This window comes from Emydura macquarii, unplaced genomic scaffold, assembly GCF_026122565.2.
Source record: "Emydura macquarii macquarii isolate MOO-44397 ecotype Brisbane River unplaced genomic scaffold, CSIRO-AGI_Emac_v2 contig_2199, whole genome shotgun sequence".
NCBI classification, from domain to species: Eukaryota; Metazoa; Chordata; order Testudines; family Chelidae; genus Emydura; species Emydura macquarii.
This window is the reverse complement of record NW_027132336.1, coordinates 2,992,840-3,006,778: the sequence shown is the minus strand read 5'-3', so window position 1 is coordinate 3,006,778 and position 13,939 is coordinate 2,992,840. Positions and strand designations below refer to the sequence as shown.

Genomic DNA, 13,939 nt, shown 5'->3' with positions numbered 1-13,939 from the left:
TAGATATAGGCACAATAGTTCACTGAAGGTTGGTATGCGAGATCTCTACAGGAGCCAAGAACCCACTGGTTATCATAATCATTACAAAATGTATGCATGGATCATATTTAAGGAATTGTGTATGTATACTAAAAAATTATGTTCTTAAGGCTTGGAAGTTAAGATAGGTGACCAATCTCAGACATGTTACTTCCAGGCAGGAGGTAACACGCTTATCTCTCTGTCTGGCCATGAGTGCATTGTATGCCCCACAATGGATGCCTATTTGCCTACTGAGCCAGATACCAGCTGAAAGATTGTGAAATCTATCAGAGAGAAAATCTACAGGAAAAGCCATCAGCAGGGATGTCTTATTTCAGGCTAAGATCAAAGGATTAATCTGGTACATCAGAAAATGCACAGGTTCATTCTCCAAGCAGACAAACAAAAAAGCAGGTTGTCTTATAAAAGGAGGGTCCCAGCCAGGGTGGCTGTAAAATTCTAAAAGGATTTTGGGTGAGCATTACTCTACTAGACATAAGGGTATCTTAAAAAAAAATATAATAAAAAAAAAAATTAAAAAAGGAGAGTTCTGTGGCACTTTAAAAACTAACAAATTTAATTTTAGCAGGCATAAACTTTCGTGAGGCTCAGCTCACTTCGTCAGATGCAGAGGTATCTAATTAAGTTTAGGTTCTACAATGAGGTTTATGATATCATATCTGTAACCATTTGTTTCCAATACTTGAATCACTGTGCTTTTTTTCAATAAATCTATACTTGATTTCACTATAAACACATCTAAGTGTTGTGTGTTAAGAGGGACGGTGATTTAAGGCGGAACTGATAAGCTGAGTGTACTGTTTCTTTGGAAGCAGCAGATCTGTGAATCAGTATGGCCTGCTCAGGCCTAGAGGGGCGTGCTTGTGTTATCTATCAGTGGCTGATGAAGCTGAGGAGCTGATCCTTGATAGGCTTCCTCACATTAAGGCAGGTGGTAGTGAGGTGCCTTTCAGACCAGGGTATTCCTGGGAAGCATCACAAAGGGTTATGGCAGTACCATCACAAGGTCAATCTAGGCATCTGCAGGTCTGTCTTAGTGGTTCTGTGTCTTGGGGTTTTTATTTCTTGCATTTATCTGAAAATAAGAAAATGTTATAAGATAGTGAATATCATGAATTTTATTTTAGGTGGGAAGAGTGGAAGAAATGAGTCTTGAGAAGGGGTTTAAATGAGAAATAGTTGGTGGCTTGATGGATGTCAGTTTTCTGGCTTGGGGAAGTGCGCAGACCATAAGTTACCTTGGTAGCAGACAATTCTAGTTGTTAGCTCCTGGTATCCCAAAGCAACTGTAAAGTGAAGGTATAGAGAACAATTTCAATAACTGTTAGCTGTCTCTAGAGACTGTTTTGCCATTAATGGAGGGGGGGGGGGGAGTATTGATTTTTGACCTATATTTGGCTAACAAAAGGCAAAACACTTCATTATCTGGAAAACTGTTGATTCCAGGGGCTCACCGCAATCTGTGATTTTTTTTTTTCTTCCCCACTCTCTCCTATTTCAAATGTGTTTTATTGCAGCTGCAGGGGTGCTTCTCTTCTACTGCAATAAATCAGTACTTTAAAAAGCAGTGTGTCTCTCTTCAGCATATGAAATAAGCATTACTACACAAGAGGAGTGCCAGTACTCTTTAGAACCTAAAACTCTTTAGGTAGAATGTCATAGAAGCAAAAGAAATGTAAGGGACTTTCCCAACATTCCTTATTCTGGCAAAATATCCATTGACTTCACTGGCAGGTTTGCCTGAATAAGGAGTGAATGCCTGGAGCTTTAAGTGTATAAAGAGATGTGGAGAGTAAAGGAAGAGAGAGATGAGTGAGGCAGCAGAATGAGACTAGAGGAGTAGAGAGATGGCTGATCCCCAGAGATGCTGGGCATCTGCAATTCCAATTGATCAGGCTCTCAGAAAATAGAAGGAAGACATCTGATACTTGTTTAGTTGTGTTAAGTGTTGAGCATTATTACATGTAACTTTTGAGAATTTTGTCTAATGCAGTAGGGCCCAATTAGGCAATCTGCCAATTTAGGCAGATTTTTCAACAGTTGCTGGTAGCCCTTCATGACTAAGATGGTTTTTAGCCTGGCTCATTTACTAGATTGTCTCCATAATACAAAGTCTTGCACCATTTGTGAAAAATATCTCATTCTCTATGTCCCATTGCTTCAGAGCCTAGCTGGATCTGTTTTCAATTGGGTTCGTGCTATCCCAGGACTTACTGCTTTTCTCTGCCAACCGGTGAGCAAACCAAAGACTAAAACAGATCTTACAACCTTAATGATTGTCTCTGATTGCCTAGTTGAAATACAGCCATTCTCTTCACTATGACTCTTGAAAGTTTTTGACAAAGAGCATTACATAATATTATCAGGGATTCTATTATTCTCTTTCTGATAACTTGTCCAGGACAAGTGCTCTAAGAAGTTTGGTTGTGAAAGCAAGTTATGACTGATTTATATCTTTACTGAAAAGCAAGAACTCTGCCTGCTTTCATAATATATAAAGCACTGTTTTTAGAACCAGCAGGTGAGACAGTGTGATCGTTAAAAATATGTGGGGATGGTAGTTGAAGAGGGTGGGGAGTAAAACCATATGATGGCAAATGGAATATGGTGACAGTGTCTGATATATCCCAATTTAGTGAAGCAAGAAATATTTTTGCTGGGATAATTAATTCCCTGGGAAACAGCTTTCATAGGTTTTTTTAAGACTAAAAGGGACCATTTATGATAATATGACCACCTGCATAACACAGGACACAATTTCACCATGTGAGTCTAGAAACAAGCTCATAGGACAAACTCAACTACAAGCTATTTCTTAGAAAGACATTGTGTTGATTTAAATATATCAACTGATGGAATATCAAACCACATCCATAGATAAATTGTTCCAATGTTTACCCCATGGTTATATATTTGCACCTTACCTCTAGTCAGACTTTGTTTAGCTTCAACTTCCCACTGGGTCTTGTTGTACCATTGTCTATTATATTGAACAGTTCTCTTATTAATTCTTCTTCCCATATAGATACTCGTAGGCAGTGATCAAGTCATCCCTTAACCTTCTCTTGGATACCTTAAATAGGTTGATTTAAAAAAAAAAAAAAAAAAAAATCTGGATGTTTAAGACAGGTTTTCCAGAACTTGAATTGTTCTTGTAACCCTTTGCACTAGTAGTCAGTCTCCTCAAATGCCTTGAGAAATACCTCCTCCCCACTTCTCACCATTCACTTGTTCATACACCACTGGATCGTGCACTGTTTAGAACTAGGATTTCGGGTTCAGTGGCCCTACAGCTGTTCCTAGATCAATGACTTTGCTTTTGGCTACGTGAAAACAGGTTGTTCATGTGAGTCCCCGCTTACCCACCACTCCCCCATCGCCCTGTAGCAGTGACGGGTGATTATTTACCATTGCACCAATAGACGGTTCACCCCCAGCCTCACCAGCAGTTTCTTTACATTTTTGTTTTTAAACTCCTCGTGTCCTGCCTGTACACGGAGGTCGCTGTATGAACACTAACGAACGCAGGACAATATTTTGACGGGGGGCAGGGAGGGGAACACAAAGTCAGGGACCTAAATAACTGGTCTGATTCTGCGAGGTGAAGAATATCCCGCCCTTCACCCCGACACCGACCTCCGTTCCTCAGCCCTGCCTTCATTTGCGTCCCCCTCCCCTCCCCGTTCCCTAGAGCTGCCTTCAACCGCGCCCGCAGCCCCCGCCGCTCGCCACACCACAGCCCCGCCTTTAACCCGGCCCCGCCCCTCTCCCCTCCCTTAGCCAATGGGCGAGCTGCTTGGTTGCCGCGCCAACCCCCTCCAATAGGCAGCGCGGTTGTTGGCCTGCGGCGGCCCCTGGAACTGGAAACCGCACCCAGGTGGGAGGAGTCAGTGTCGTCTGGGGAGTGGGGCGGAGGGGAGGGCTCGGCTCGGCTCGGCTGTGGCTAGAGACAGAGACTCGTCGCCGGAGACAGGGAGACTCTGTAGCTGCCTCTCAGCACCCGCAGGCTCCAGCCGTCGTCGTTGTTCCCCCTTTTTTCGTGCAAGCCGGGGTGAGCTGAGCGCGGCCGGGGCACGGACTGGGGGCGCAGGTGTTGGGGGAGGGGCGGGGGGAGCGGGTGCGCAGGCGTGGGGGGACTGGGGGGAGCTGCGGTGCAGGCGCGGGGGGTGAGGTTGGGGCGGGACCGGGTGAGTAGCGGTGCAGAGGTGTTGGAAGGAGGGAGTGTCGGCATTGAGCGGGGTTGGGGGCGCAGGCGTTGTGGGGAGGGGCTGGGGAGAAGGGGTGCAGGTGTGGGGGGGAGGGGTTGTGGGCATTGGGTTGGGGGGAAGGCTGAGTCTGGGCTGGGTGAGCAGAGGTGCAGGCATTGGAGGAGGAGCTGATGCGGGCTAGGGGAGCAGGCTTTGGGGGGAAATGAGCGACTGGTCTGGGGGACGAAGGGAGTGCAGGCGTTGGGGGAAAATGGGGGCTGAGCTGAGGTCTCTGGCACTGGTAGGAAGGCTCAGCCTGGGTCAGGGTGTTGGTTCTGTAGTGAAAGGAGGCACTGTAGGGGGGCATAATACCTAGGAGAAGCCTCTGGATGTGAGGTCTGGGGTAAAGGGCTGTGGGTCAGGTTTTGGGATTGGCTGGGGAGACGCAGACTGGGGGGAGGCGGGGGGAGGATTGGGAACCAGGCTCAGGATGTAGAGATGTTGAGGGGCCTCAGACTTTTGGTTTGAATGGGGATGAGTCAGGGGAAGGTCTGGGGGCTCTGTCTTAGGGATGTGTAGAAGCTGTTGTGCTGACTGTTGGGATGATGGGGGCTCCTGTGGTGGTCCGAGCAGATGCTATGGGAAGGGGGACAGTCTCTGTGTGTGTCTGTATCTCTTTGCATCCCTGTGGTGGGCGAGACCTAGTGTTGTTGCTGCTGCTGCTGTTACTGCAGGAAACAGCTGCTCAGTGTTCAGTTCTCCATTTCACTGCTTGGTGCATTTACCTCTTTCCCGGTTCTCCCTTGCTCTGCTGTTTTATGGACATGGGGGCAGATGTCAGATTACAATTGATCTGAAGGTATGGAGATTGGGCAATACCAATTAACAGCAGGGGAAGGAGGGAGGGAACTAATGAGAAGGAAGAAAATGGGGAATATGATATGTTTGTATGGTACTATTGATTGGTGATGTTCTAGCTGCAGGATATGGGCAGCTGTTGCGTTTTGTGTACAGAGAGTGTGCATCTAATTTTTCCAGTGTCTGTTCCTGGGTACAAAATATTACAAGCCTCTATGCCCACATTAAATATATATTGTAGGTATTTTATGTTTGAGATTGAGTCTTAATCTAGGTTGGCTTTAAATAAAATTTGTGGGGGAAAATCCTATTGAGGTGGAGAAAGGAACACGGTTATATGGGGGGCTGTGAATGGTGCTGGGTCTAACTCTTCACAGAATATTGTTGCAGCTGATGGAGGTCAATTCAAAGCTGATTCTCTTTTCTTTGGTCTTCTGAAAGCTGTTACCAACAGTGGTCTTTTTTTAACCACCTGCTTTAGGGATTCATGTCTGCAAATTAATAGTGCAGAGAGAATATGTGTACACTTTGTTCATTAAAACTGTTACATTCCCAAACTGTAATTGGCTTGAATTAAACAGTCTGGTTTGCCTGAAGCTACAGGTTTAGTCTCCCTCCATACAAGCTGCAGTGTAGCTATTTTGTACAACACTGAGCAACAGAATTAAGGTGACATAATGAAACTCCAGGTATGATAGGAGGATAGAAAACACCACTTCTCTGAACTGTCTCAAATTCTTTTCTGTTTGTAGAATAAAGAGGGTTTTTTAAAATTACATGAATGTTTATTTTTTAAAACTAATAATGACAAAAGGTAGCCTACAAATTGAAGACAATTTTCTTAGTATGTTATACTGAACTGCATAACAGATTCTAGAATGCATTTTCTGTTTTGCCCTCCATATCAAGGAATATGGATAACTCAAATTATCAAAAACCTCTGGAGTTTGAGATGGAGTACAGTGTATCAGATTACTGTAAAGTGAGTTTAATGCCTTCTGTGGTTTGTTTTGGCTGAAGTCTTGAAGTTATAGGATTTAATTGAGATCAGATCAGGCTTTCCAGCTTGAGGATGCTTTGGTCTCCGAGGATGAAAATGCATTCATTAATATACTAAACACATTGAATGTCTTGCACTTCTATTTGCCTTCATTTTTGCTTAAACTCTCTTATTAGAGAACATTTTTATCTGTAGATTGTGTTGTGTGAACATGTGAATTGACAGTGGTCCATCTAACCCAATATCCTGATAGTGACCAATGCCAAATGTTTCAGAGGGAATTAACAGAATAGGGCAATTTCAAGTGATCCATCTCTTATTGTCTGGTCCCAGCTTTTGGAAATTGGAGGTATACTTGCATCCCTGACCATCTTGGCTAATGACCATTGATGGACCTATCCTCCATGTATGTATCTAATTTTTGTGTGAACCCAGTTATACTTTTGGCCTTCACAGCATCCCCTGGCAACAAGTTCCACAGACTGACCATGTGTTGTGTGAAGAAGTAATTCCTTTTGTTTGTTTTAAACCTGCTGCCTTTTAACTTTACTGGGTGACCCTTAGTTCTTGTGTTATATAAATAACATTTTCTTATTCACTTTCTCCATACCATTCATGATTTTATAGAACTCTATCATATCCACCATTTAGTTGTTTCTTTTCTAAGCTAAACAATCCCAGTCTTTTTAATCTCTTCTCATATGAAAACTGTTCTATACCCCTAATAATTTTTGTTGCCCTTCTCTTTACCTATTACAAGTCTAATATATCTTTTTGGAGACGGGTGATCAGAACTTCATAGTATTGAAGGTACTTGGATTTGGCACTATGATATTTTCTATTTTATTATCTGTGGCTTTCATAATGGTTCTTAACAGTTATTTTTTTCATCTGCCACTGCACAGTGAGTGGATGTTTTCAGAAAACTATTCACGGTGATTCTGAGATCTTTCTTGAGAAGTGTCAGCTAATTTACATTCTATCATTTTTGTCTGTATAGTTGGGATTATGTTTTCCAATGTGCATTACTTTGTACTTATCAGCATTGAATTTCATCTGCCATTTTGTTGCCCATTTATTCAGTTTAGTGAGATCCCTTTGTAGCTCTTCGCAGTCAGCTTTGGACTTAAATATCTTTAACACTTTATACCAAGATTATCCTATAGCTTGGATATGTCTTTTAGCACATTTCATGTAGAAAGGTTAAGTTAAGGTATATTTGCAAGATATTATTAAAGTAATAGTTTCCTTCATTATTTATTAAGTGTCTTGGTAACTTGAAACTAAAATATTTGCTTACCAACACTTTTTTCCTCCACTTTGAGCTTGCTGGATTGCTAAAGGGGGAAGAAATTCATTTGTTTGGAAACTACATAAATTTAACATGAAGGATCCCAAGAGCTTTACCGCAGTATTCATTCCTCATCTCACAGAAATGGAGCAGTCTCTGGAGTAGTTACTGAACAGCATTTTAGAACAGGAAGTGAAGACTACCTTGTTAGAAATTTACCAGAAGAATGTAGGTAGGCATAATGTATTTACCCAAATCAGAATTTTTCCAGTGTCCACAAGTTTGTAACCAGCATATTAAGCATGCTGGCGATTCAGTAGGAGATATTCTTCTGTCTAAACCAGCCTAACCAAAAGGGAATAAGAGCCTTAGCAGCCATGGATGCTCCTGATTTAAAATTAGTCTCATCTGAAAGAAGGTACTTTTAGTAGCAGAGTGCACCACGATTTGGAAGAGTTTGGTTCAGTAATCGTTTAAAGAGAAGAATTCCATCTTATTACTGAATCATCAACTTCATTTTTGCAACACTTTGAGTTGTTTTGAGGTCTACAGTCTAAAAATTGATCTCTCTCTCTCTCTCTCTCCCCTCATTGTTTGGGTACCATCATAGTTTGTTTGTAGCATTTTGTCTTTATTCTGCAATGGGATCTGTATAGGTAAACCCTCAGTGACTGCAGTAACAATGTGGGAACAAGGGTCCAGTGACATGGATCACATTGTGGGATTGGGGTCTTAGTTTTTGAGTGAGATCTGATGACATCATAGCTTGAGGTAATATAGATGCCACCAAAAAAAAAAAAATCCAAAAAGTCTTGTATCAACTACTTCATGAGTTCTGCAAACTGATTGTTAAAATGTTCACCATTTATTTTCTTTTATATAACCTAGTTTCCCTTTAAGTTTAAATGCTACATTGCAATACAGAACGAAGGTATGCAAACAGATTTTAAATATTGGACAAAAAGCTGCCCAGCATGCATACAATTATATGAAGTGAATATTCTCAAAACTCCAAAAGTATGACTACACGGCAGCTGGGAGCAAGCCTCCCAGCCTAGGTAGACAAACTTCTGTTGCGGGGGTGTGTGTGTGTGTGTGTGTGTCTGTCTCACGCTAGTGCACTAAAAATAGCTGTGTGAATATTGCCACGCTGGTGGAACCTTGGGCTAGCCACCAGAGTTCATACCCACCCTACCCTGTGGTGAGCCACACTAGCACAAGTCAGCCTATCCAGACTAGAAAGCTTGCTTGCAGCGGCAGTGTAGACATATCCTAAGAGGTTAAACTGTATCTCTTGTAATCACTGCTTTTTGAACCATGGCTTTCAGAAAGGATCTCAAGTAAATGAAAAATCTATCTTAAACTGCAATTACCATGTTCTGCCTACCAATCATAAAGTTCCTTATAATTTTAATTATTATTTGCTTATTCTTTTATTTTCCTCTTTAAAATATTTTAGTGTTGATGGTGTGACTAACTGTTGTATTTCTGTCACAAAGATGGCTGTGTTTCAGTGTCTTGGGGAGGTGGTCCTAGTTCATACAGTCTGTAAAGGACTTTAGTGATACTACTTTCTGGATTCTCCAGTTTCCTCCTTTGACTCCCCTCCCGGTCCCCTCTCCCCTGCAATCTGGACTGGTGTGTAGCTGTGTTATCCAGGATGGATTGATTTAAATCAAGGAGATTTAAATCACCAAGAGAAAATTGATTTAAATCAAGTTTCCCACTGATATTACTTCACATATTTCTTAAACAACGGGGCAAATCTGATCACTAAAACATGTTCATTTACAACTCAGTATAGCATTTTACAACATCTAGGAGGGATACTTTGTGTAATTTTTTAGATATGTGGTTTTTATTAATTTAGGAAATAATACTTATTACCTGTGTCAAGCTGCAGCAGCAGCACATTACGAACGGTAAGAACTAAATCACACACACAATAGCACTTATATTTTATTAAACTAAATCTTAAATATTACATAAATGTTTCACATTTGCAATTGCAGCAGTCTCCTGAGTTGACGGCTGTTCTTAAACTTTTTTTTTAATTTTCAGATTTTATTAACTCTAACCGACAAATCACAACACTAAGTGTATGCTGTTCTTAAAACTTCTACAACTAACTCTTATCTTCGCCACTCCCACTGTCATTTTTATTCATAGGCTGAAACAGAAATACGAGTTCTCCTGCTTTTTCAACTCCCAGTCGATTTCTTAGCTTTGATAGAATATTTTCATTGTTTGGTATTATTCAATCTGTGCCCGCAGAGGAAGCTACTGCTGTGAAAAGTTGACTTAGACTCTGTCTACACTTACCTCCGGGATTCGGCGGCAATCAACGGGAGTTACGCAAGCTACGCAAAAAACTTTCATAACTCCCGTCGACTTCTGGGCTCCTCTTCTGCGCGCTGTTTTCACTGCACTGTGCCAACGGGAACCGTGTTCCCGTCAACACAGCGCTACGCCACTTGCGAAGGTGGTCTTAGTATGTTGATTTCTGGATTGACTGAGCAGGTCTTCACTGAGTCGATCCAGAGCAATCGATCTGACGGCGGCGACTCGACGGCGACTTTGCCGCCATCAGTGTTAGCTGTAGCCTTAACAACTGAAGGTATTCTGTTTCAAAGTGCCTGACTAATAATTTCCACCAATTCTGGGGACTGACTTTGTTCAAAACATCATCAGTAAGCATGTACTGTTTAAATAGTTCCACTTTAGCCCTGAGATTTATTATGACAGGCATAACTGAGGAGTGATTTTTGAGATGCCCATGCCATGGCAGCATCATCATCTTCAGAAGTTAGGCATCTACCTTTATATTTGGGGTTGAGAATGTTTGCAAGAAAATGAGGTGGAGTTAGTGCTTGATCCATTCGCTTCTTTATTGCCTGCAGTTTAGGTATTTCTTTCTTCAATGTCTCTTGAAGTGCATTCCAAATTTCGACAGCATCAGCAATGCAGCAATACTCTCTCTGAAGTTTGTTTAAGGCTATGGATATAGGTTTCAGTATACTGAGCATATCCTCTACATTCCTCTTTAATCCAATGTTAGATATTTTGGATGAGATACTTCCATCTATTTTATCAAGGTTTTCTTCACAAAGTTTTATGAGAATAGGCCAGTTCTTAATGGTGGTGGTTTTACTGGATGATTGAAATCTTTTGCTTGCTCCTTATACTGTGTCTGAAATACGTTTAGTTGCAGCACTTTTGCTAAAAGTACCAACAGATGCCTCTGAAGTTGTTGCAGATAGACAGTAACAGTCAAAGTCTCTTTTATGCTTAAATGGAATCCTAAAACAAAATTAAAACATTATTTTGAATAATCGGTCTTCTCAGTTCTTCTCACTCTATTATTCAGTTAATCATTTACATTTTTTTCAGCAAGGATGCAGATCCAATTCCAAATTACCAAAAAAGCTACGATTTGACTGCACTTAGAGTGCACTTAATTTTGGAGTAAAGCCCCATAGAACTCACTGGCACTTCCGTTTTTTTTGAGAAAACAAGTATAGGAGGGGTTTCCATGGGAAAGCTGAGTTATGCTGAAGTAAAATAGGGAATAGATTTATGGCATCACCATTATGGTCTGTGGCCATGATGTTCCAAAATAAGGGGCATGCATTATGTAATCTAAAATAAGAAAATGAAACCTAGTAGCAACTGGCAACTCTAGATTTCTCTTACTGCAGCTTTCTATACCGTATACTTGGGTGATAGATTCAAAACCCAGTTAACTAATTAAACAAGCCATAAGGATTAGCTAAGCTAAACTTTTTTTCTAGTAACATCCAACATAGCAAACAGCTTGGGAATTTATTTGTTAAATCCCACTTATACTAAAAGGCAGAGAGAGAGTCTTGAAGAATGATGCCTTGCAAAGTGAATTATTTAGGTTACTAACTAGTTGATCCACATTGTTCTTCAGACGTATCCACATCTTCATCCACATTTTCTCCCAATAAGCAGTTTTCATTATGATGTTTCATTCTTGCAACTAGGCCCTGCATCTCCTTTTTGCACTGCTTACACTTGACACGTTTTCCTTTTTTTACCCAGGGAAAGAATTTCTTCAAAACATTTCGAGATAGGGTTTTTCTTACACCCAGAAGCCATGACATTTTTTCTGTGGCAAAAGTGGGGGGAATATAGGGAGCTCTGTATACTAAATAATGTCTTCCCTTTTTCTTTCCTGTCCACTCTACTGTTCCTTTCTACTCTGCCTCCGTTCTTGGTCTCTCTGTGTCTTAACTAACTCCTCTGCCTTGCTTGGCCCAACTCCACCACCACATAAACACAGAATAACAGTCCTATCCAGCCTGTGTCTTTCTTTGCACATGGGACTTAAGTCCGCTGAGAAACAGAAACTGAAAGCCCAGAACTTTCAAGAAGCAGGAGCTGGTAGTTAGGTTGGACAGACTAGAGCCATTAATTCATTTTTATGGGACTGTAAGTGTAGGTTTAGCATGTTGTGATGAAATTTAATTGTAACTTATTTTTTTAAATGAGAGAAATTTAGTATTTTATTGATGGATTTTAAAAAAAAATCATTGATTTTTATCTACCCTGGTGTCACCCCAATTCCTCACTCCTGGGCCCCTACTTATGCTGCTGTGCTGTGTGAATCACCCACTCCTGGATCAGCCCACACCCCGCCTCCTGCGAGTAGTCAGTCCCTGACCTAGTGAAGGAGTGCTTCTGACCAACCACTCATGGGATAGACTCCCAGCAAACACCCCCAGTTCCAGATGCAATCCTGGGGACTGCTGTCTTGCAGGGTTCAGTGCTGTACACTGTACCCTGCAAGCTCATTTGCGTTTGTCTGTCAATTTATCGAAGAAATTGATATGCACTATCTCTGTCACTCTAAATGAGGTGTCTGCACACACTCAATACGCATGCACTGTTTTAGATAAGACAAATAAATAACTTTATTGATTGCAGTAAGATTTTAAGTGACTCTAAATCAGATTATTGTTCAAGGAGTTAATCACAATTAACTAAAAGATAACTCATATTCTAAACTAGGATTAATATTCCAGTCTTTTCCAATCTGACATTAGTTTACCCCACAGACTGGTTGTGATGCGTCTTGCAACCCCGCCGTCCCTCCCTGTGAGTAGGTGCCAGTCTTTGATGTTGCTTGGAAGATAGATTCCAGACAGACACCTCAGCTTTTAACAAGTTTCCTCAACACCTCCTGGGGTCAGGTGATCATCTGTGCATGCCTCTGCGTTTGTGCTTTGTGTTTGTCTGTATTTATTTAAGCCATGTGAGACACATTTGGGGACATGACCTAGCAGAGTTTCATATCTCTACATATGTATGACATTGCAGGAAACATGCTACCATAACAATAATGTTCAGTATGTCATGAGCATTCCAAACACACCTTACATGGCATACTTTGCATCAGAGAATATGCAGTTACACTGTAAGGGTGAAGATGAATGATACACATCACATCACAAGAATGTATATCAGGTAGAGCATGTCACACCTCCATACATCTTGTTGAAGTGAGATGGCATAAATAGCTGGAGCAGTAAATGCAGGTAATCAGTTATATTTTACATATTCTTGTTCCCTTTCTCATGAAATGAGCGGACAGTGTTGAGCATGGGAAGGTTCTTTCCTAACCTTGAACTTAATTTAACCTATTTAATTTACCAGAGCTGTTCTTGGGAGTTGGAGGTGGAAATGTTAGTAGACGTTTTGTTTAAAACTTCCATCAGTGAACTAAAATTTCAGCCATGAGACTCAAAGTTAAAACTTATTTCAAAAAAAATTTTTTTTTTTGGTCGCAGTGCTGGGGTCAGTTTCAAATTCCTGACCTTATTTTAAGGTAGTTTTGTTATTTCATGTAACCTGCACATAAGAGGTCCAGTTCACTGTTGGTACAATTCCACTGAAGCTAATGGACTTGCAACATCTTACACCATCAATGAACCTTGCAAAACAAACCCAAACATTTCCCTGAACTTCTAAGACCAGATCTACATTCAGAAGTTAACTCGATCCAGCTAAATCGCTCAGGGGTGTGAAAAATCCACACCCTAAGCAACATAGTTAAACTGACCTAACTCCCAGGGTAGACAGCACTAGGTCAATGGAAGAATTCTTCCGTTGACCTAGCTTCTGCCTCTCAGGGAAGTGGAATAATTAGGCCAATAGAAGAACTCCTCCCATCGCTGTAATGAGTGTCTATACCAGTGGTTCTGAATCTATTTATTATTGTGGGTCGCATCCACACAATATACATACAACCTATATGGCCCTGAGGATGTCACATGGGCTGCCAGTGTGCTGATTGGGCCACAAGCAGGCTGCATGTTGAGAACCATTGGTCTATACTGAAATGCTATAGCTGTGCTGCTGTAACATTTCAAGCATAGGCAAGCCCTAAGCTGGAATTTCTTTTAACAAAGCTATATACACTCACAGTCTTATATCCAATACAGTGTTCTTATTCTTGCATTTTGGTTTTCCAGTGAACATTCTCTGATGAGGAATCAGCTTATTGGTGTTTGGTGGTTGAACTACTCTCTATGGCTG

General features: G+C 41.3%; 1 protein-coding gene and 1 long non-coding RNA gene across 16 annotated transcripts in view; one reads left to right on the top strand and one right to left on the bottom strand.

Annotated features, from left to right (window-relative positions):
- Positions 1 to 1,278: 1,278 nt before the first annotated feature.
- On the bottom strand, positions 1,279 to 3,627 carry LOC137160348 (uncharacterized). The gene is made up of 3 exons (XR_010921861.1): positions 3,451 to 3,627; positions 2,967 to 3,115; positions 1,279 to 1,328 (listed from the first exon to the last, which is right to left on the bottom strand). It is a non-coding gene; the product is annotated as an uncharacterized lncRNA (long non-coding RNA).
- A 327-nt stretch (positions 3,628 to 3,954) lies between these two features.
- The window catches only part of ADD1 (adducin 1), a 105,106-nt gene continuing 95,121 nt past the window's right edge, over positions 3,955 to 13,939 (top strand). For 14 of the 15 annotated variants that reach the window (XM_067558911.1, XM_067558905.1, XM_067558910.1 and 11 more), the window contains exon 1: positions 3,955 to 4,093. The gene's annotated coding sequence lies outside the window, so the exon portion shown is untranslated. Of the gene's footprint in view, positions 4,094 to 4,486; positions 5,089 to 13,939 lie in introns of those variants that run through there. The other variant, XM_067558900.1, reaches the window with a different exon arrangement.